We start from the raw sequence: 24,761 nt of genomic DNA, 5'->3' as shown, positions 1-24,761 counted from the left end.
GCTGATTTTTGTTTGCAGATGCTAAATGCATCTGAGCTACCCTCATTTTATGCTCTGTTTCTTTTCTTTTCCAGACTGCACACCTCAATTCATTCCTTAAAAACATAGCTTCTTTTAAATGTTCTGAACAAACAAAAGGCTACAACATGGACTAAGTTATCAGCATAAATGTGTTTACACTGGTGTAGGTGGTTCTCTTGAGGAATATACCAGCCCTTATACTGACACTTCCTTGACTACTGCTGTCCATGTTGTAGATGCACTGCTAACAAAAGTCACACATTTAGCCAAGACATTCAGTCTATTGTCAGCTGCATATGAAACAGCTGTTGGTGTTGAGATTCTTGCAAAAGAATTCCAAAGGCTGTACTGCAGTAGCATATACTTTGTCAAGAACACTCTCACATGCAACCTCAAACTACAAAGAACCAGCACTCAAATTAGAATTGAAATATACTGAGTTTCAACACCTACTGAACACAGAGGAGTGATCCTGTTTCCAAATGTTTGCATGGCTCTATTATTGTTGTTTTATGCAGTCACAGCAGGAGCAGTGACTGCAGAAATGACTAGAATTATTGTTAATTAAGGTAAATACGAGTGAACTTGATATTGCATTGTCTAGCCTAATTCTAGGAAGGAATCTTTATTTTGCTGCAGGTTAGCATATCTCAAAGGAGATGGCTTAAAAGTCACTATGTGATAAAGTGGATATATATTCAAGTAATTTTAAAAACAATCCTAGCACACAATTTAGATAGGGATCTCGACATTACCTCTCAATGGCTGCCAAGATTTTTAACCAAAAGTGAGGTGCCATAAAATGTCCTGCCTCAAAATGCTCCACATGGTGGTGACATCAGTGAGTACATGACTTACTATTAAACTACAGAACCTATATCCAGACTCCGTAATTACACAGGAAAGTAATTTGGGTGCTATGTTGCTGTACAAGAAGTGAGTGTAGATCTATTTTAACATACTTCATTTTAAATTCCCCACCAGGTGCTAATTCGAGTCTTGTGTGCAGGCTACACTCAGTATTCACCTACTCTTCAAGCATATTATCCCAAATAGCTATAATTGAATCAATAGCACTACATAATTTAAGGATAGGAAGTGAGAGGAAAAAGAATGCCTTACCTAAGGTACACATACAGTAGAAGGTGGGGAATTTAGGCAGATATGCAAACCCAGTGTAGAAATAGTTATGACCTGCAGGGCTTAGCTTTGGATCTAAAGGAGGGTTGGAGCCAAGACTAGTTTGATTTTGCAAGAACCAGGCCAGCTGCCCTTTGTAAATTATTCATTCTTGCTTTTGGCTTGTTTCTGACTTTGGAGAGTGGAGTGAGTTTTGGCCATAAAGAACACTCATGTAAAATCTTTTGAAATAACTGGTATGGGAGCTTTCTGAATAAAAGAAGACGTCACTCCTAGCAACTCAGACATGAATCTGTTTGCACCAAAACGGCTTGGAAAGAGTGAGTTTAAATCTCCGTCAGGTGTTCAAAATCAATCTGAACCCCCTTTTAAGGAGTTTGATCTTCTAATCCTCTACCTTTTCTCACCCCTTGCCTTTAACACTACATAACAGGATTCTCAGCTTCTGTTAAAATACATTTTGTGATAGTCTGTAAATCTCTGCTGAGATTGTGGATGCTTTCAGATCTTACAGGGTGTGATGTGAGGATTCAATGTTTTTCAGGAACTCTACATTCAGAACAGAATCCTGCTTGAAAATCCCTGGGTGCACACATTGTAAAGAAAGCAGGAAGACAGACCTAAAATAGAGTATGCATCAAGACCAGAATTTCATCCAAAGGTAGCATGCTTCTGAGGAGACATTTGAAAGCTCAGTGCAATCTTTTAAAGGAAACTTTTTCAGGTTCCCAAAGGCTGCTCAGGATCAAGAGAGAAACAAGTGTCATGGGAAGGGAGGATGACGTTGGAGGCAATGAAACATTTGATTGCAAAGAAGAGGAAAACAGAGAATGAGACTGGTATAAAAGCATCTCAGACAAGCATTTGACAGTGGTAACTTCATCTTTTCAATACTGTAATGCCAGCACACAAATTAACCCTTAAATGCTTTTGCATTTAGCTTTCACCTATCACATCTTCATGGTAAAATGTCTGCCTAATGACACTAACACATTACTTTTCAAATTTTCACTAAACATCTTTCATGACTATATAAAGCATTGTAGTTGCAACACTACTTTCTCATATAAATATAAATATAAATATAAATATAAATATAAATGTAAATATGTATAAATTATTCCCTAGTACACAGGTAAACCCACTTCCAATGCATTCATAACCTCTGCTTTGTTCCACTCCAAACCTTAGCTTGAATGAACACCTTGAGACCCTAATGCCGGAAAAAGAGATCAGGACCCAAACATATATCCAAATCTATTTCTCTCCCTGCTCAGATTATAAAATGGACTAATCAAAACTTTAGCTGAACACCCCTGATTTTTGTTGGTGTCAATTCTTGATCAAAAATTTTTAGCTGAGACCCTTTGCTGCCTATAGCAATGTATCTTTATAGAACAGAAACAGCCTGGCTCCCTGGCATTATTAAGAAAATACAGTATACAAAAGCTTTAAGCTTCAAACCATACAGCATGATTATTATGATAGCAGGAGATGTCAGGTGGAGACAAAGACACATGGATAGAATTGACTTGAGGCACGTCATCAGAAAGTAAGGGTGATGTGATCACAGTACTTATAGCATATGCAGCAGCTGTACAATTCTACATGGCAGCTTCCATCATACCCCTCACATGAAAAAAAAAACCAGAGAAGATTCTGAGTAAATGATGGTTGAATACACAATAAATTGTAGTGTATGACAAGACACTTTCTTTTTTGTTTAATATATAAATCAGGAGCACTTATGAATTAATATCAATTAAAATAATGTATTTGCTTTCTTTCGACAGTTATGTCAGCCTCATTAAAAGCCAAGTGCTAAATCTTCATTAGATTTTTCAATATTAAAATACTTCCATGAAATATAAATTAACATTTAACTTGTTGCTGGTCATATTAAGAAAAAAGGAGGGAGCAAAACCCTTTGGGATTGAAATCCTGACTCAGTTAAATCAATGGGACTTTTGTTTCTGAACTCAGTGGGGCCAAATAATTCCCTCCCTGTTGACAAGCGGCAATACCTTTAAATCTGGCAGAGAAGCAGGCCTCAGGAAGTATTCTGTTTCGGTCTATATTCCTGACTAACATGATGATGGTTAAAATTTTCAGAGTATCCTTGGTGACATAGGGAGAACATGTGCCTGAATAAGAGTAAAAATGTTTAGATTCCTGGGTAGCTTCAGTGTTTTAGGAAACCTTATGGTGTGCCTAGAATTTTAACAATTCTACCTCATAAAACGACACAGTGGTGTTCTCCCTAGAATGATGCAAAATCTACTTCTCAGTAGATGAAACCCGCAAAGCAATGAGCAGTTCACATGTGAACACTGGAATTTCTATCAGAGAGCAGACTGTCACTGGTGCGCATCTGGAGGGACGTGCCCTGTCTGATGAACACCCCAGAGCACTGAGTGGTGTGTGAGGCTGTCTCACAGCTCCGTGTTGTGAATCTTCCCAGGTCTCAGCTCACTACGCAGCTTGTGCAAGATTTCCCAGCGGATGTGAAGCTTAGGAAGACGGATAGGTCAGGAAGGGAGAGAAGCTGAGTAGCTGCAATCAAGTTGAAAGAAACCACCATAATGTGCATATTGTCATAGCTGTGATAAGTGACTACCCCTCCTTTTCCAATAGCTGGAGTCTTGAATCAGAGCAAACCTACCTGGAAAACTGGCCAAGAATCCTTTGAAATTGCCAGGCCACCTTTCAGAGGTATAGTGCTTGCTGAAGAAGCTGGCGAGCTTTTCGCCTTTCAAAAAGAAAGGAGATATATTAACTGTGCTTCATCTGAGTGTAGCATGTGTGGAACTGGGAGCGCAGCGCTCTCCTCCCTGGGCCTCTGCATCACCAAGCCACAAGGTGGTGGTATGGTGTCACTTTTTTTTAGGCAACAAAAAGAGGTTTTGTTTAATGAGCTTGAACTCACAAGCCTGCTCATCTAGTGAACTGTGACTTTTCAAATACCAACCTATTAATGTCAAAGGCAATACTGAAGGGAACAGTTCTGTTTGATTTAAAAAATACAGACAATGTGAAGTCCACTATGCTCTAATATCTATCACCTATGGGGCTCCATTCATGCCTAATGCTTTATTCAAGCTAAGACCTAGTTTTTATATATCAGATTAATACATATCTACAGCTTTGCACCTTTCTATTTTGATTTTTTTATTATCAGGGCTCGCCGGGGCCATTTTCATTCCCTTACTATAGCATCTGCAAGCAGGTGGATTAGAGATAACTCTCATTGTGCTTTGTTTTCTCCTGACACTGTCATTAATCATTCCTTAAGCCACACTTCAACTTATAGTAATCAGGACTGGCTGTTCCCAAGCTGCACAAGAATTGCCTTTCACAATGTAATGTGAAATTGGAAGCGAATGGCTGAAGCCAGACGCTTCTTCTGCATTCCCCATCTATCTCATCATTTAGGTATTTATCCATCTCAGGCTTGTACAGGGAGCATCTCTCTCCTTCCCATGAGGACACAGATTGCAACAGAGGATCAGATTTGTTACCCAGGCTTTGGGCTTTGATTGTCCTCTTATAAGTTTGGGATTAAAGTGAAATTTCCCACAGGGCTATGCAGGATTTGCTAGCATTTAACTGTTTAACCTGGCTGTTTGTGAATGAGAATCCTGTGGTCAACTATTCCATAGAGAATATTATGGTAAGCCAGCTCTGAATGGCAGATATTTTGGTAAATTCCTGTAAAGACTGCTACAGTTGATTCCAATTAAGTTCATACCTGATAACAATTGTTTTCTTGTACATGATGAACAGTAATCTTATGATAAAAAAAAATTGTCTAGTCTCTTGTGAAATACTCTTGTCAGCTTCAGAAAAAATGCAGACCTTCAAAAAGTTGCAGTCATCTATTTATGCTTCTAGAATCACTGTGCACTAATTTGTCTTGAACTAGGTCATATCACTCACTATGTAGAAGAGCTGTATTCCCTTCTTTTTATCCAATTTTAGTAATAAGTATAAGGTAATAATATCTGTAGTAGCACAGCAGTGGAATGGACAAACATTTTAAGCAAACTGCACTTGATGTATTAATAAAGACAAATTGATGGTTCTGGAAAGCATGCTGTTAAATATGTAGCCAAAACAGATGTATTTTTCCTGGCATTTGATGTGATTCTTGCACAAAGGGAACTACCTATAATGTGCTATTCTCCACAAAACTGAAAGCAAGGGGAAAATTTTTCAGTCCACGTTATCTATCTTTCAGTCTTAGGTTTAGAGCCATTTAAGGAAAAAGATTTTAAAACAAGTCAAAATCATTTTGTTATCTAGTTTAAAAAGACTGTATGCTCAACCACTGTATATGTATTCTATTTAATGTGGATGTGTTTTTAAAATGCCTAGGAGGATAGTGCTCATTTCATGTGCTTCTCCAAGAGAGACATAACACCCGAGCAACTGAAGTACATAATTTAACAAAACATTTTTGCTTGCAGTGAAATCAGTTCCCTTGGAGGGAATGGACTGAATCATTAAACTCAATTTTAACCCCACTCCCTGAGAAATTTTTACATCTTATTCAAAAGTTTGCTTTTTATTTTTTTTGTTGTCTAAAAATGAGCTGAATATCCAAAATAAGCTTTCATGGGATTTAGTTTGGGGATAAAAATCATAAATATTTTTAGTCATCCTTTTAAAAATAAAGAGTCACAGAGACTTCAAGGAAAAGGCTCATGGATATTGTCAATTACAAATCTATAAATTCTATTGCAGATTCTAATTGACAAATATAAAAGACAAATATATTACTTTTCTTGTTCACCCTTCAACTACATGATGAACCTGTACTTATGACATTGTTCTCATGTTAACCAGTGTCTCAGTGAAAAGGAGCAGTGTTTGGTTGTATAACGGTACCTGTGAAAGCCTCACTGCCTGAGTGAAAATTACTAAATATCTTTGCCGTCGTTTACTCTTTCTCTCGTAGCATTAAATGATTACTGAAAATCCTTTCTATTTATATGAAATATCCTCTAGATTCACATGAGTAATTTTCAGCTGTGTATAATGCTCCCAAAGTAACCTCTTCATTTCCATTGTTTTAGTGTGAAATCATTTCCTCGGGAGATAATTAGAGTTGCTCCATTTATTGCATTAAATGATTAGCATGCACTTGAAATGATTCAGTATATTTTCCTTTATTGCTGATGACTCTTAAATATGGGCCTACATTTTTAATGGATAAATTAAGATTATCTTGACATTTTGTGGCTGCCTCAGCAGCAAAACAAGGCAGACTTTCTTTTCCAAATACACACAGGTGTGTGTTGAACAACACACATTAGTTGAAGGGCTTCTATTCACCTGACTATCCCACCTGTCTCAGCTTAAAGACCAGTAATTTTGAAGGTAAAATGGGGGTTTAAATGTACCAAAATTGCTACTGCTTCTGTTGCATGTGTGGTTAGTAATTATTCTTAAGTGTCATGGGATCAGAATCCCAGCATCTCAGCTAAAGTGTCTGCTTCCTCTGAGCAACCAGCATCTCCTTCCAAATGCATATAAAATTATTTCTTACAGTGGCAGACTTGCACTTTTTTCATTTTATATTAATTAATCTAAATGAATAAAAGAGTTTTTCTGTATGCTAACTAGTGAACTATCATCCTCTCATTTATGAGAATAAATTACCCTAGAATCGGTGAAAATATATCCCAATTAATACTCCTTATTAAAACTGAGTAAGGTTTAATGTCAAGCTGCAGCAACAGCTTTAAGATTTTCTTTTAAGAATGGAAGTCTGTAGTACTAAGCAGATTGGCTGCAGGCCTGAGTTGGGACCAGGTATTTGTGTAACCAACACTGTGACAAGGACTCCTACAGCAGTTGCCAACACTGACCTGGATGTGGTGGATACGAACAGTGACAGAGGTCAGCAGAATTAAAAAGGCTCCATTTTCCCAAGACCGTGCCATGTCATTCCCAAAAGAAAGCCAAGGAGATATTTAACTGGATTTGAAAGCTTGGTTCATTGGAGTTAAATAACCTACCGCACTCGAACTACATTAGTGGATGTGAAACTGATGTCATTATTAAAGGATACATTCTCTTGTGGTGGGATACATTCACCTATCTCTCATTTCTCAAACTTCACTATGGTGCAAAGACTCCTTACACATCCAGTCAATTTAAATTCAAGCATATTTTGTATTTAATATGTCCTAAATATAATCTATTAGAGATTTTAATGGTAAGGAATGTTTTTATTCTCTTGGCAAGATTTTATTAGAAATTTTACTTTTGAAGAGGAAATATACAGGTTAAGTGTGGCCAGACAATGTATCTCATGTTTTATCTGAAAATCCACTTTGCTATTTCAGTGAGTAAAGTCGCTTTTTGAAAAAATATACAAACTGTGACTGTACAGAATATGAAAGAGAACTGAATACTGAAAAAAACAGTATTATAAACACTTTTGTAGGTGTGTAATGCAGTATAAAAAACCACTTTCATAAAACTGCATCTTAGGTCAGAAAATAATATTCTAAATGAAGTGCTCCATACTACAAAGAGAAAATGTGTATTTTTTTGCCTTACTCATTAAGCACACACAACTAATCTTTCTACTGGCCTATTTTCCATCCAGAAAGCCACTCCAGATATTTCTGTCTTACAGAACACTCTAAGTAAAAGAAATATTTCTTCATGAATTCAGAAAAATTGCTCATGTTGCATGAACAGGAAGCAAACATATTTGGGGTAGTAGATCTCACCAAATCCAGTGAACTGTGCCCTCACAAGCAATGTTACTGTTTCAGGTAGTGCTGCTGCATGGAAACAGCAATGGCATGCATGGCTCCATATGCCTGGAAACAAGCACTTTTCCTCTTTATTTCTTAGTTGATCCCCACTTGAGTCAGATTCTCACCTGTGTCTAAGCAGCAAATTGGACCACAGTGTGGTCATACAGGACAGCCTTCCTAAATTTAACTATAAAAGTCCAAGAAAATACTTAATTTGGTTGTTCCTTGGACAATGGTAAGAGGACTGGGGGTGCCTGCTGGAATTAATCCCAAACAGTGAATAGCTCTATGCTCCTAAATGAAAATTGGGCAAACCCAGCGCTGTTTAGCCAAGTTCTTATAGCACATGATTATGTTCCACCAGTAAACAGCTGGTTTATATATATAAACAGGAGGTTTGATAAAATGGGGCTCAGAGATTGCTTATGCTCTTACTAAAGTCATAAATGTGACTCTTCTTTCTATCTCAGTGATACTGGACCATCATAACTGGAGGTAAAAGTCTGCTCACCTCATTAACAGCAAGCAATCCTATTTACTAGCCCCAGGACTAGAACACGATGTAGGCACATTTATCCTTTAAAACTTCAGCAATATAAAAGCACACCATTAAATAATAGCACTACCATAGGAGTATTATACAGAAAGTGCCATAATGTTGTTTGTATATGACAGGCATTTTTAGTGTAAGAATGCTGAAATTCTACACTGATGTCATTAAAGCATAAATGACACAACCAAAAGATGGAGATACTAATGTATGGTGGTTAAAACTACACTTCTTTGTAGGCTTTAGAGTATTTTTAATAGATTCAAAGCATGTTTTTAATAGATGAAGTTATAACAATACCAACAGTAGTGGCATGAAAGGTTACAATGGATGAACACCATCTCTCTCAAACATTTATTCCATTTAAGTAAAAATACTTGATAGAGAGCATTTCTATTATTCGCAAGAAATCATGAAATATAATGGTTCCTAGCACTCCTTTTGTAATAGCTTATTTAAATACTTAGGGCTGCAATTCTGATTCCCACTTTGTTCAGACTTCACAGAAATACTTCTTACAATTGATCACATTTTTATTCTTTATTGTATTCTAAATAGCCTCTGATTTTTCAGAACCCAAGACTAAAAATTAGGTTTGCTGAAGTGAAAAGTACAGTCTTGAAAAAAAACCCTATACACTTTTCTTAACTGAGGAACAGCAGCTACCAAATTGAACAACAAAACTATGCTATGAATCATTTTGTGTACAGAAGTGCTTTAAGGAATCGTTCCTGAAGTCTAAATGGAGCTTGATGGGCCTTTTCTAAACCCTTAAAATCTGAAATGACCTGAAGGTATAAAGACCTCTTGACTTTGGATTTCTTTTCTTTGTAATATTTTCTTCAGCGCTTCCAGCTCAGACTACAGTAGTTTACGCAAAATTAAGAAACCCAGTCTGATAAGAAGTTATTAAAATTCTATTTATCATTTTATGTTTACTTATTGTAAAAAAAAAGAAAAAAAAGACTTAAATGAGGAAGTAGGAATAGAACTTTTTAATGATGAGGTTTGATATCAGTAGTTTATAGATGCTATATTTCCAACCTTTCTCAAATTATTTAAGGACTTTAAATATATTTATTATGAGCCCAGGGTAATCTCTCTATTGATATAAAACAGTACAAAGTCATCAGAGCTCTTAACTTACATCTGGTGAGGATAAATATCTTTTTTTCAGATTTTTTTCAGAACAAATCATAGAATCATAGAATACCAGCTCAGAAGGGGGTCTCAAGGATCACCTGGTTCAGCCTTTTGTGGCTAAATCATGGTCCAGACAGTAAAATAGTTATTTTAATTTCAGAAAAATTGGACTTTTATCTAAAGAGCAAATGAAAATGAAAATTTATAAACAAAGAACCAAAGGTGTATTTGCATTAAGTCCCTGTCAATTTACATTCAGACAACAAGACTGGAAGATGTGATGTGACTTAGGTTGGTTGTGCTGTTTTGGGTCAACCACATTTTCCATGATAAAATGGCATACTTAGGTAGAATTATTATTAAGTATTAAATTTTAATTTTTAATATTTTAAGTAAGAATTAATTAAGAAAAAACCCAAAATAACTAGTATTTTAGTATAACCTGCATTATGCTACCATGTCAGGCAATTAATAGGTTCAGTACTGAAATCAACCACTGAATTATATAAATTTGTAGGTTATTGCTTTGCTATTTTTTTTATAAAACTTACTTGCTTTTATGAGATCTCTGGATCATTATGATGTGCAAATGAGTGCATACAAGATTTTTAAAGGATGTATTAGCTAAATGATAAAGAGAAGCAACTCTTTTATGGGCATATAAGCTCTCTAATGTCAAAAAATGCCACATCTCCTAACTTTCAACTCATTCTAAAATGGTTTAATATGATAAACTTCATATGGCAGAAGTATTATCAGACTACAGCATGGGACTCTTAGAGCAGTCAACAGTGCTCTTTTAATATTGTTCCCATTTGCATTTTAAATAACCAAATGGTTTTCAGGCATTTAATAGAAAAACATTTTTTTTTAAATGAATACCAAGAGACATTTGTAAACAGCAGCACAAATTGCTCCTGGGCTATAAACCTGAGTGCCAAGTTTCTCTCCAGTATGAATACAGACAAGTGTTAAAAGTCTGAAAAATGGATTCCTTAATGGATATACTGGCAGACCTGTAACTGTAATAGAGCTAGAATGTTCCTCTTTAATAAAGATATCATATTTCATCTCCTAGATTACACATAGCTTTTCTATTCTAAATAAAATATTAGAACAAGAATTTTTTCCCCTGCATATCATATTTAAAAATGTACAAGGGAATGTCATCCAACAATTTGTAAGCATTGAAATTATTTCCTTGAAAACAATAAAAAGTAATCCCTAAAGATATGGTAAATATACAGTCCCTTTATTGGACAAACAAAAATAGATTATGCATTGCTTTTTCAGAATCAAATACATCTGCTTTGACTGAGGCAAGGAGACACATCTGGGGGCTTGAATTTTACCACAGTCTCTGTGACTCTCTATATTGTCAGTGCACCAGTAACCTTGTATTTAACCAGATTATTTACAGTCAGAGCCTTATAAGATCACACCCATTGCTGCTGGTGTGAGGGAGGGAAGGAGACCTCTGAAATTGAATACAAATGTGATATTTATTGTTACATTTATTGGGCTATAACCATATATCAAATGTGCTAAATTCACAGAGATAAAATAATACAATCACATCAAGACTGAAAATTTAATACCAGACAGGGACCTACAAGTTCCTTTCCATCTCAGCTTGCTTTGTAGCTCATCTGAACAAACACTGCCCCGGAACTTACTGGACAATTCTTGTCTGCTGCTTATTAAATGCAGGGGCTATTTATTTTCTGAAAGTTATGTTAAATGCATGTAAACCTACTTGTACACCTAACTTGTAAAACAAAACATCTGTTTGCTTGCTTTTGTCAGAAAAAAAAAAAAATTAATAATCTCCACAGACACATCAGTGTAATGGTAGGAGGACAGCAGATCTAAACTTTGCTATTAATATGAAAATACATATTGGTCTTTGGAAGAATTTTGACTGTGGGGTAAATTAGTTTAGATTTCACCTGACTATATTATCCCCAGTTGCTATGCTAAAAATGCAGCTAGAATGTAATGCATATTGGCAGTGTCAGACTTGAGAACCTGACACTGGTGTGGCCAGAATGGTTAAGCTTTTCTTTTCACAAGTGCTACTTTTGGCTTTAGAGAAAGGGTTCAAGAAGTCACTGCATTCATAGATCCATTATAGTAGAAAAGCAGACAATATGTTTGGGAGGTGGAGCATGAGTTCTCTAGATTACACCATATTTCCTTTTGGTTAACCACACACCAAGCTCCAACTAGAGAAACAGCCGTCAGCTTGTGCCTTGCTTTCTTAGACTGAAATAATGATCCACTTCAGCGTATATGTTTTCTAATATACTTTAACTACTCATTCCGTACATACCCATATAACATGATTATGTTTCTGTCAAGACCTAAGTGGTGTGGATCGACAGCTATAGTAACCTGCTAGAAGAAAACTAAACAAAATTCACCCCATATCACTCATTGATGCCTGTAGGTGGAACAGGCCCTTGTTACTGACAAGTGTTGCAGGCATATTCCACACTCCCTTAAAAATAGCAAATAAAAATAAAGGTGGATAGGAAAAAAAAGGCTTAGCTTGTTTTCAAATGGCTTTCTTAATTTCCCTAAGGAAGGTCTTAAAAACTTAAAGTTGGATGCAAGAGAAGTATTCATTAATAAATATTTTGGAGTGACTTTCAAATGCTCGGGGTAAGGCCTGGGTCTTCCATCTTTTGAACTGATGGTAATTTGAATGGCTTCTGTCTGTGGCAGAGGAATTATGACAGCTTTACACTCATGTAACAGGCAGAAGAATTCAACACTTGATGTAGAGGATGGAACTTTATTCTGAATGGGAAAGTAAGGCTGTTGTTCTTTCCAGTAGGGTAACTCAAATTTATTTATAGCAACCTGTTTTTTTTCTTTTTTTGTTTTTGTTTTTGTTTTTGTTTTTGTTTGGTTTTTTTTTTTTTTTATTTTAAATTGTGGCAGTAGCTGAGATTTGAGCTTTATGAGTAAATTAACTACTTATATGGGACAAAAAAAAAATACAGGCAGCAACAGCACAGAACCAGATAATTCCTCTTAGACAAGAGAGATTGTGGTTACTTTTTCTGACAGCTGTGATTGTAGAATTTGCAAAATGATTTTGATATAGGTTTTAGGGATTTTTCTCCCAATTATCTTTTTTTACACAGAATACTTTCATAATACTTAAAAGTGGTATCCTTTATTACAACTCTTATTACAGTAAAATCGATGGAAGCCTGAGTGGTGGGTGTATTGTTATGACACTTAAGCTATTTGTAAATATTGCTCAAAGCTTTCTTAGCATATTTTAGCAAGGCAACATTACAGCAAAGTATAATTTATTGCACATGATATAGGCTGTATGCTTCAAAGACAATCACACTGGAAAACAGACTCATGAGAAAGAAGCCACAAGTGTGTTTTGCTTTCCAGTAAAAGTATTTGTTTCAGTCTTTGGGTTTGGAGTATTGCTCTGAGATCACAAAACCCACAGAGGTGGGCAGGAGGCTGTTTTCACTTTGCTTTCAGTGCCCAGTCATAAATAGCCAGTACCTTGGTTGGTGAGATTTCTCTTGCTTCTGCAGCTCTCCTTTCCTACTTATGCTTTATACTGAAGCAAGCTCCTCTGATTGCAAGATTGGAGCCATGACACCAGCATGCTTTCATTACCTTCTCAACCCAGATACGAAAAGAATGCACTGGTTTACAGTAATATGACATTCAGCCAGGGCTTTGTTTAGACTCGCTTAAAATTCTTCAAAGAGACCCTGTAAGAGGAGTGTTAAAATTGTAAGGAAAATCTCAGTGAAGAGCCTTCCAGTCTGTACCAGCCAGCTTGTAAAAAAGAATGTAAACACCCCCTACACTTTCTGAAAAATAAAATGTTCTAGCTGCCAGCCTGAATGATAGGGTCTAACAACAACAAAAATATTTATATTGCCCCTGCTCTCTTTTATAATCACTTCCAGTATATAGTTTATGGAAGATGTTTTACACATTTTATATTTAACAGTGTGATCTTATAGTAATCTGTACTCAATAGCAAACAGGGAGTTTGACCACTGTCTGGCTGTTCAGTAGAGCCTTAACTGCTATAGCAAGTAATCCCCAGATACTGATCATGCATCATATATAATGAAGTTTTTATATTCTTATTATAGTAATAAAGGATGATTTTTTGACATTTACTGCCAGAGAGGCTGGCTCCACCACAGGTAAATGTTACAGGTTTCCACTGATGTCATGCTGGTGAGGAAAATACATGGTGACTTTAGTTCTGAAACCCCATATATTCTGAAAAAGTTCCAAAATTTTTTCCAATCTGGATTGCCTTACTTGGCCATTACTTATACCAGGAATGAATCAAAACATCTAAGTAACTATATAACCCCCACCACCTTTAAAGTCCATTCAAGTATATTTTTTGGCGTTTCTGGGTTTCAATTTAGATGTTTTCAATAAAATTTTTATTATTGTTTATACTATAATTTTGGGTGTGTGTGTGTGTGTGTCAGTTTTTGGGCTATTTATGTCAAGTAAAATAACTGACTGGAATTATGGAGATTTTCACTAAAACATGAATGGGAAGATTTGACCTACTGTTAATAGGCTTGATATTCTTGTTTTCTACTTGTGTAAATCTACGCCTTACTTTATTTTTTTACCAAAATCTTGGTCTAAGAGTAAATAGAATATTTTAGAAATAATACTGTGACTTCACAGAAATGTTTAGATTAGTGATTTTCAGGGGGAGAGGGAAACAAAAGCATCTGAAATCAGTGTAGAGATACAAGAAGGTGAGAATTTAGTTCAGCCCATTATGACGTTAAATTAAGGCCATGCCTTGCTCTCCCTGAAGTCAATTAAGCTGTAATCTTTCATCATTGTATCATTTTACAATCACAGGGCAGTTTGCATTTCCTTCTACCTGAAAAAATAGATTCTGGATCATTATAATTATATGGACACATTGCACAAGGTATTACAATCGGTTTTCCAAATAAAACCCTCCACTTTGACAGTGCTCTGTGTTCTGACAGGCACCTCGCTACATACAAAATAAAACGTGTGTGCAGAATCTTGCATGTGCCTTGTACAGCGTGTGTGTTAAAGGAGGTGACAGTATGGAAGAGGATAACTGAAGCAGCTACTCCACACGGGACCCCTATGAATATTCATTTTGAAGCAGTCAGTCCTGTTAGGCTGCTACGCTACATTTTAAAGTAGTGATCAATAAACCTACTATAAATAAATAAACTACACATTTTTATTCCTGTTGAATATTCTAGTTGATTCAAGCAAATTAGTTACAGTGTGTGAAAACTCCCACCAGGAAAAGATGTTTAACTCTTTTTTTTTATTACAGTTTACTATATCTAGAAACATTTCTCACACTGATGATTTACCAGAACTTCAATTTACCTCTGAATTTTATACTTGCAAACTAAAAGGGACAGCAGGGTTCTACTTTTAGAATTTTAGCACCATTAAATACCAACTAAAATTACCACACTTGCAGAAAAGGAGGATAAAAACATAACAAACTCCTACTCTTAAATTCTGCTATACACTTAGAAAAGTAAATAAATACGCTTTAAAAGATGGAAGCATTTCCAATTAAAAATAATATTTACATTAGGATTGTAATCACATTTCCTCTCCAGTGAAATAAGGAAACCTGAAGAAACATCAGATATATTATGAACATCCTTAAAAAACCCACCTACATCAGGAAAACACGGGTGACTACAAAATAAGTTAATATATTTTACAGACCTTAATATTTGTGGTTCTGAATGTGAAAGCTGTAAGCTGAAGAATGAGAAACTCTGAAGATTTCATTTTATGAATTTTAGTTTTTTTAATGAGTTTTAGTTTTGTTTTTAAAATGCATGAAAAGAACATTATTTATACGGAACACATATTTTTATAAAGTGCAAAAAAACCCTGTGTGCTGTCTTAATTTTCATCTTAAATTTACAGACATGCTACATGGCAACAGTATTAAAGCAAAAAAAGGAGGGATACATTTTCCTATTCAATAAAAAGCCATGGAAGTTGCATGGGGTAGAGTCTCTAGGAAATCCACTCTTTCTTTGAAAAAATGTCAGTGGTGAGATAGGAGATTGGCATCACAATGAGCAAAATATAGTGAGGGCTGATACGGACTGTCAGCTAGAATTTGGGTTAAGACACTGACTTTTGTCTGCATGATGCCTACCTTCCAAAGAAGATGGAAGATGCAAAACTGAAAGTTACCTCTTTCTGGTTAATGTGGTCTATACAAGTGAATAATGTATAAGAAGATGTTCCCTTGATAATGTCACAATTATTCATTGTACAGCTATAAACTCAAATATTCACATTAACAGCTAGGTATTATTTTTCTTCTCTGAAATTAAGTGAGTGGCATCAGTGGTCATAAATGAGAGCATTCATCAAAGGCGTAGGCCATGGCAGAGGATTAAGTGAATGCTGATGAAGTGTCCAGATTCCCATAACTTGGAATGGGCTGCATTCAGCATTCCTTTATTATCCATCTGCCACATAACAAAAAGTCTCATATATTTAATGCAGGTTTGCCCTCGGCCACGTAATAGGATTAGGAATAATTTCTACAAATTTACAAAAACAAATCACATGGGAAGGCTTAGAATTTGCTAATAATTTCTCCATAGCTGGGAGATCAAAGGGATGTAAGAGTCCAGAGCCAGGCGGTAGTTTGACCCTGGCCAAGCTTTTTTAATGAAAGGGTTAATCTTCTCAGAGGTGACCATAGAGGAGCAAATAGTGTGACCAAAGGCAAATTCAGGCCTCCGAAAATAGGAAGAAAATCGTCTGCAAAGTATGACAGCAAGAAAACATGTACAGAACAACAGTACATTTTCTGTCTGAAAAAAGAAAATAAAACAGCAAACCACAACGAATTGTTTTTAAGCAAAGTGTGACTGGCAGGAGAGGGGGTTTTGGTGTAGAAGGAGGGATGCCATGTGGAGGAGAAGCAGCTTGCAGGGTGGACCAGAAATATTACTGTTTCTTTCTGAGTAACAGAGAATAGGCTGAATGCCTTCAGACTAAAACCACTCTCTATTGTCTTCAGGTGAAAACCATCTTCTCCAAATGTGTGTGAAAGCTTTGGTCAGTTGGTTGTTTTTGCCATATGTTTGTCCTGTTGGTTTTTCTTCAGAGAAAATGCAGTGTAAACACACACTACCTCATAGGCAAGTTTGTGGGAGGACCTGAACAAGTTATCTAGTGAAGATTTTTCAGAAATGTTCTTGGTTTGATGCAACTCTTGGTTAAAAATGTTGACTTCTTGGAAGCCAACTCCACCTCTCAAACCAAAGCAAGTATCCATATAAGAAAAGACAGGGGAATTAAAACAAACAAAAAAAAGAAAACAAAAAAAGGAAATGAAATGAAGGTATTGGGAGAGTGTGTGCCTATGTCTGTGACTGTATTTTGGGAGTTTTTAACCCCTTAGCAATCACTAAGGCTGTCTACAAATTTTCACCCTGCTGGATTTCCTTTCCCACTCAATAAAGTGCAAAGGAAGAATGCTAACATCAGCTGCAGGTGGCAGGTATTTTAATGTTTGCATCCTAAGTGGTTTTAATGAATTTTGGAAAGTATAGCACAATGGAGTGCTAGCTTTTTCAATTTAATAGAAGTCATGTAATCATTCTCATTTTTGGTTCCTGACCTGTTGTAACAAGTTTGAACACAATGCTTATCTGTGGTTTTCCTTACCTACTGGGCTACCCATCAAATAGCAGATCAAACAGTCTGATTGCAAGTAAAGCAGTGAATAATTTATTACAGCTGCACAAAAGCCCAAGCAGACATCTGAGCTTAAGCGAAGGTATTATTTCTCATGTTTCTCTTCTTGGAAGAGAATTTTAGGCCAAAAGTTTACTTCAGCCTCAAGATTAACTTAATATGAACCTGTATGTTCCACCATATTCTTACATTAAATAAGAAAGCAGGAGTACTGATGACAGGGAAATAAGGAGAAGATAATTCCCAGGAAAGAACGAAACATTTCCAGGCAGAGCATCTGTGTTTGAACGTGGCGACTGCTCTGCACTTAGTGTACAAAAAAAGCCCCCCAAAAGCTGAGGAAAAGGGTCAGATTAATATCACTGGGGAGAAAACTTTTTTTTACTTTTCACAGACAGACTCCTATCAAGGTGGATAGAAAAGAAGGGCGCACTTTCACATATTAGGCAGTTCAGCTCTTTCCAGGCTGTGACACAAGGAGATTTCCAAAAAGGATGCCAATGAGTATCTAAAATGAAAAAGGAACATTTTTTTGGCAGTATAAACTGGACCGAGGTCACCAGATTTATTTCACTCAGCTTTCTCGGAAGTCAGCAGTTTATAATAACTTGATATTGCTACCACTATGGACTGAAATTAAACGTGCTGTAGATATAAGATACCGTAAATTCTTTTCTGTAGTTATCCTCACATTCTCTGTTTATTTTATATAGATCATGGTTCATTCCATCTCTCACATTTTAGGTAATTCCATTTAAGAGGTTGAAATCCAGACTAATTTTTTCTTTTTCATGCACAGCAGTGCAACTCAGCCTTCTGATAAAAAATTGGTTTTTGATACTTCCACAGTGTGTACAGGTATAAGTATCTTGTAAATAACTTTCAGGGAGGGCTTGAGGTCAGTATTTTGTGCCCCACAGTCTCAAGTTGTGATGGTCCTAACAAAAAAAACCCAACTACTATCATCCATCACAGATCAGAAACAGCAAATGCTCAACAATTCCTGTTTCTTCAGTGACAACACAGGTATATAGACTCATGTGTGTATCAGAGAGGCAAAAAGTTCCAACTAGTGACACTTATCTTTAGTGGGTACTTAGACCATCTTTAGACTAAAACTCCTAGAAGTTAAACAAATTTTAGGCATCTGGTTTCGCAGGCTATTGGCTGGTTGTTAACATTGCATGGTAAAGACATGAGTCCTCTGAAACCGTTGTGGAAATTAGAAGTTGGGTACCCTTGTCTAACTCTTCTCTTTCAACTAAGGTTGCCAGCTACCTAAGTGAGGTAGCCAAGATAACTACCCAAATGTGAGCTGTGTGAAAGGACTCAGATTTTACACCACCAGTGCCCCACTTCACCTTACCAAGTACAGATGTTATGACAGTGCTCTTTACTGATGAGCAGCACAAATGCAATAATGTCCCCTCTGCCTTAGGAGTAGAATACTCCACAAACATGTTACTTATGACTGTTCTGGTAATTTTGAGCCACAAATTAGTTTTACTGTAGTTTATATAGTTTCATAAAAACAACAAAGTGTCTGGAAATTGAACAATTTTGTTGAATTTTCACATTATAGGAGATTCAGTCGTATGACAAACCTGGATCTAACACGATTTTCAGGCTCCTATCACTTTTACGACAATTTTAGCACAGAACAGCATTTTTGATACCATGTAATATTAACCTGATAAGCTGTTTGAAACAGAATGCAGACATACAATGAGTATCTCAAACCAAACTGTTGGGATTCAGCATCTGATTAAGACCCTGTATTTCCTAGACATCAGGAATGTTCAGAGTTCTTGGTTACAGCCTTTTCCCAGCTGCATCTGGAAACCAGTTTTGCTTTTCAGTCTTAAGTAGCTGCTCGTTTAATGGTCACTAAGGCTGACCTTTATGTGTCACGGTGCCATTCAGTGGGATAAAGAATGCCTTTTTAGGAAATCATACTATGTGTTTACAAGCAGCTTCTTGACCTTAACCAAATGATGTGGGGAGCAGCAGATAACAATCTATTGTGCTTCCAACCGTCCTTCATGCCAGACCTTTGAGTGCTATACTGCCCTCAAATGTAAGGTCGTATCTCTGCCCTACACCTAAGGAACAATAGAGATTTTAATGGAGGTTCAGAAATACTTGGTGTCCCCGCTGCAAACCAGGACTGTAACCTTCCCTCTTACACAATGGGACAGAAGAGATTTGTTGGCTTCCTTCTTGTGAGTTCACGTACCAAGTGGTAATACTTTCCTCTTGCTCCTTTCAATTGACAGATGACCTTATTGGCATTTTTTTATTATCTCCTCTGAGGAAGGGAAGAGTCCCAGCACTGCAAGGAAACTAATGAGTTGAGAATTCTGTATTTTCATTGCATGTTGGAAATAAACATGATGAATAATGCCATCTTCCTTAATACAACTTGCTTGCACAGGTAAATGAATTGGGTATGGGAATACCAAGATGTGCTCTTCAGCATCAGTATCGAAAAGCACTGTAGACCAGTTCTTATGTATCTTGGTATTTTTTCTCTATATATTTCCCCATGAAGACTACTGAGATATCTATTAAATAACTTCAGAATAAACATCACCATCTGCCACATCACCACCAAGCCCCTAAGACATTTTTACTTAATTCATGGTCATCACAAATGCATAGGAAATAAATAAGAGTAAAGAAAATCAATTTGGAAAAAGATGTTTAGAAACATCTTTCAAGAAAAGTCTGTGAGAACTTATAAGTGATAAGTAGACAGTTTTAAGACATGTAATTTGCATAATGAGGATGGAAACAAGGAGGGAGATTTAAACATAATTTCATTACCATTTTATCATGAAGTCATTCCCAGAGCCTTCGTACTGTATGCAACAGCAACAGGTTTACAACACAGGAAATCTAGATGTTATAGAGAACTGGTAATGAGAGGAACAAGCATTTAATCTTTGCTAATTCAAATCCAGACTTGAGGTCCTCAGATATCATTAAGATCTGGCAGCTGTCTCAGCTTATGGACTAGATGATAACAATTTACATAACAAAAAAACCCTGTCAGAGCTTAGAGAAAAAAAAAGAGTAGTCCTGCTCTTCTTAAGGTATTCTCTGGACAGAGAGGTACAGTTGCTTCATACTTCAATCATGAGTGAAAAACACATTTCTAAAATTAAAGAAAAAATAACTTCAAACTTAAACCTTTTCTGAGACCTACTCTTCATTTGTGGACACTTTAAATGTTAATGAAACTTCTGATACAATCTAATACTATCCATTGGTTTAGGAAATAATACTACATGTCCCTAGAAATTCTATCTCTCTTATAGTCTAAAATAGTTCATACCTTTTTAAAAGGCACAAGTAGAAAGGAAGACACAAAATTAGTACAAGGTTTACAGAAGACGTAACCAGGACTAGCACCTAATAATCAGTGACATCACCTTCAGGCCAGCTTTAGCAAGAGAGCAGGACTCCCCTCTCTCCAGTACCAATATACCACAGCTTCGTCATGCAGTCACTCACTTTGCAATCATGCCAAACTGCACTGAAATTCATACGGCAGTGTATGCAGTTTACTGCTCACAGTTCCCTTTTACTATCTAAAGTGCTCAAAGCATTTTTTCCTGTTAGCAATAATACATGTTCAGTTTTGAATTCTCAATTTAATCCTATTAGTCCAATCTAATTTACTCAAAATCAGTCCCTTTTTAACAGTTTTCAGACTGAATAACACTGACTAAAACTATGAAACAGAAGATTTTCTTTCTTGGAGAAGTTTAACAGTGGAGTGATCACTGCCTAATGGCTGTGAATTTTTCTATTTCTCTTTTTCCATGACATTTTACATTTTGCATAAAGTGCAAACCATCCATCTCTCACAAATATAGTGCAATGTAACACTGCATGAATTACACTGCACAAACTACAACCCCATAGTGTTCCACTGCACAAGGCTGTGCTCTCCAGTCATCTGCTTGAAAAGGCTGGGAGCTGCTGGAAGCATGTGAGATGGAGAAATACAAGCAGTGCATAAATGTTGCCTATCCAATAACTATAGCTCATCTTCTGTAAACTTGGGTGCCTTAAAGCAGCCAGTGGGAGTGCCTTAAGTGAATGTGGCTAGCTCCCATATAAGTACAGTCTCCATTTTCCTGGTTAATGGAGCAACTGTAATAGATGCATATGCAGTGTTCTAACTGTTCATGAGCTAGCCAGAGCTATGATAAATTCACCCTGTGCTGTGTTGGGGTGGCTTTGCCTGGTGCTTCCTGTTACTGGAATGTGTCGAAGAGCAATATAGGCTGGATTTCCATGCTTTAGCATGGTACCAAGGGTTGAAGGGTTCACTAGGTTTATCCCTGTGTGGTATGAGAACAACCATGCTATTTCTAGTGACAAGCTGTCCCTGGAAGTAATACAGTCTTCCATGTAGTATCACACCTGACATCATAAACTCCTGCAAAGTTGCATCTGCAATTCTAACACTATCTGCAAGACAGATAATCCCAGTACTGTTAATTAAGAGTTAATAATACTGAAAGCCTGTAAGAGGCTGAATACATTTACATTGGATTTTAAAACTGCCAAAATGCCTTAGGAACATAAGCCTCACTGATCATTCAGCTCCCTGTTTTTGTAGCAGTTTTTGACTGGTATGTGCGGGCGTACCAGATCAAACCCCCACTGTTATGTCAGAAAAGAAAGCACTAACTGACATCAGTGAGACACGAGGAGAGAATATCACAGCAGAGATGAGTGTACTGCTTCTCCTCTGACATCAAACTTTCACTAGCTTCATACTGACTACACTGAAATTACTCCAGTTCCACACCAATATGAGTAATATGATGATCTGGGACCACACAAATGATGCAAATTAGGAGAGGAAAATAACATGGGGAAAAGGGACCAATTTGAACACAACACTAAACCCTGCATTTTTATCTCGGGAGAGGCTTAAGTAGGGCTGGTCATCCATTTCTTTGATAGCTGGTTACTTAGGTCCTCTCATAGCTGACAGCTGCACTGCAGATTTTGCACAGACTCCAAAACCTTTGTGATATTTCAGCCATTCTAGCAAATTCACAATTTCGATAATAAATAATGTACCCCTATAAAGTCACCTGAACACCCTGAGAGAATTATAGCCTTTATTATGTACAATTGGGGGTATATTAATCCTTACATTGAAAGATTTTTTTAGTGACCTGTCGGAAAGTTAGATAAATTATCAGAAATAGCCAAGTAAAATTACACTAAATGTCCTTTAGTGGAACCATTGAAATGCCCTCTGCAAAATATAGGATTGTTTAGTTAGAGGAGGAGAATCCAGGGACAGACAGACACGATCATTTTTTGTGACATAGCTCTGAGGCTGATTACTTGAGTCAAGTGACCAATCTGGGAACTGTGAACCTCTGGACAGTCATTTTTTTGCAATTACTAGTGGCTGTTTTAACCTACTCACCTATTAATCTACCATGTATTTTCACTTGATTTATGGAACTTTCTTTATGTGTAACATTTGGTAGAATAGTACCTTTAGTCATTCAAAACAAGTCCTTTGCCTAAATCCATCAGAACATTTGGGTAATGGCTTCCAAGCAACAGAAAAAAAAGGAGGAGGGGAGGAAGCTCATTTAACACAAATATTGCAATATAATTGAAATTATATTAAAAAAATTAAATTACTTTTGTGAACTTGTTTAAAAGGGTCAAAAATGTGTTTGAGCTGTACAAGATTAACCTTTACTCGTTTGGGAAAATGCAGACTTCAACAGCATTCCTCTGCAGTGGTTGCACTTGCTAAAAGTTTAAAACAGTAATTTTTTCCCAAGAAAGGTCATCTTGAGCTAAAATGTCAAATAAATTATTTAGATTACTGAATTAGAAAAGTGAGGATCTGACAGGCTGAATTTTTTATGCACATTAGCCACAGTCAGGGTCTCTATATGCTCTTTCTATTAAGTGAACCCTCTCTTCCCTTATTAAGAATCTCTCCATTTATTTCAATATATTCTCCTTAAGATGTATCTTTGCATCTAAATAGCTGGTCCAATTTGCTTCTTACTTATATAAAACAGGAAGCACTTTATTTGACTGTTGCTCAGCATTTCTCCAGTATAAAACTGATGTAAGAAAGAAATTCTTGCCACTAGTTTGTAGGGGAAATTAAGTGTCCAAAAATTAATCTTCAAAGCCTCCATGTAAGTATTAAATCCTAGATTCTAGCCAAAGAAATATTTTAAGGAGAAGGAATATTTTGAAGGATAGAAAATTAAAGGACTGAAATGGAAAGGGAGTAACTTTTAAGTAGATAGTATTCACAATTATGTCCCTATCTTGAAGAAAGTTATCTTTGCATGTAGCTGCTCATACACAGGTTTCTCCCACAGGTTCATATCCATGTTTCCCATTTTTCCTAGCACTCATATTACTGATAATTACTGGAGGAAGTAAAAGACCCTCTGTCCAAACATGGTCCCATATAATTCAGTCAAATGACAATAAAACTTCCAACTTCGTTTTCCAAACCCAGTATTTGCTCAGCACTATATAAAACAATTATTCATTATTAAGCTCCTCCTAATTTGACTTCTGCCACATTTTTTTTCCTCCACAGACTATGTATGCTGTGGATCAGTTTAAGTTCTCTTCCTGAGTAGCCAGTCCAAATGCTGGAGGTGCAGAGCCTGAAAAAAGGTAAGACACTTTCAACTTGCCAGCAAATATAGCCTCCCTCAGTCCTTTCAAAGTCCAGCACACAAGGTGCCTAACCTCGCTGCCCACTTTGTTAATATGCAGATACTCCTGAGTTGTATGATCTCAGAGCAAGCTCCTGTGTAAGCCTGACAGTGCATGCAGTTAAGGTTTGTAACTATGTGTGAGTACAGAGGCAGCGCAGCTGCATGGGAACCCACAAGGCCATACTGGGGCCTCAGCAGTGATCCACTCAGGAGCCTCATCTCGTTCCTTTCCTGGCTGTGAGGCACACCTTGCATCACTGCATAGGGGAGAACCCTAGCAAAGCACAGCTGCACATCCTGGAAAGAACTGAAAGAACGCCCGTGTTAATGCACATCAGAAGTACAGGTAAACCAAGCGTGTCTGTGCGAGGAATGTGGTCGTGTACAATTGCACGTAGTCAAATGACTTTAAACAAGATGACAGTAGGCAGAGCTGCCCTCATGCACTTATGTCTTACATACTTTTTTATTTTTAAATGCCTGAGAGTTTTGTGTTTGTTTTGCATATAAAACACCTGGCATGTACAGGACAAGCTTCCTATCACCCTAACCTGAGTCTGACCTGTTTTAACTTTCTGTCTTGAAAAGGCACCAAAAGTACTTAGTCATTTGTGCATCATTGAGAAGAGG

General features: G+C 36.7%; 1 long non-coding RNA gene across 2 annotated transcripts in view; it reads left to right on the top strand.

Moving 5' to 3' along the window:
* The window catches only part of LOC125326879, a 44,011-nt gene extending 19,807 nt beyond the window's left edge, over positions 1 to 24,204 (top strand). Inside the window, exons 3-4 of one of the 2 annotated variants that reach the window (XR_007204052.1) lie at positions 19,668 to 19,825; positions 24,008 to 24,204. This is a non-coding gene — a long non-coding RNA (uncharacterized LOC125326879). The remainder of the gene's footprint in view (positions 1 to 19,667; positions 19,826 to 24,007) is intronic. The other variant, XR_007204053.1, reaches the window with a different exon arrangement.
* Positions 24,205 to 24,761: the final 557 nt, after the last annotated feature.

The sequence above is a fragment of the Corvus hawaiiensis genome, chromosome 6 (assembly GCF_020740725.1).
Source record: "Corvus hawaiiensis isolate bCorHaw1 chromosome 6, bCorHaw1.pri.cur, whole genome shotgun sequence".
Taxonomy (NCBI): domain Eukaryota; kingdom Metazoa; phylum Chordata; class Aves; order Passeriformes; family Corvidae; genus Corvus; species Corvus hawaiiensis.
Note: the sequence above shows the minus strand (reverse complement) of the source record. Positions and strands in the feature narration are given on the sequence as shown.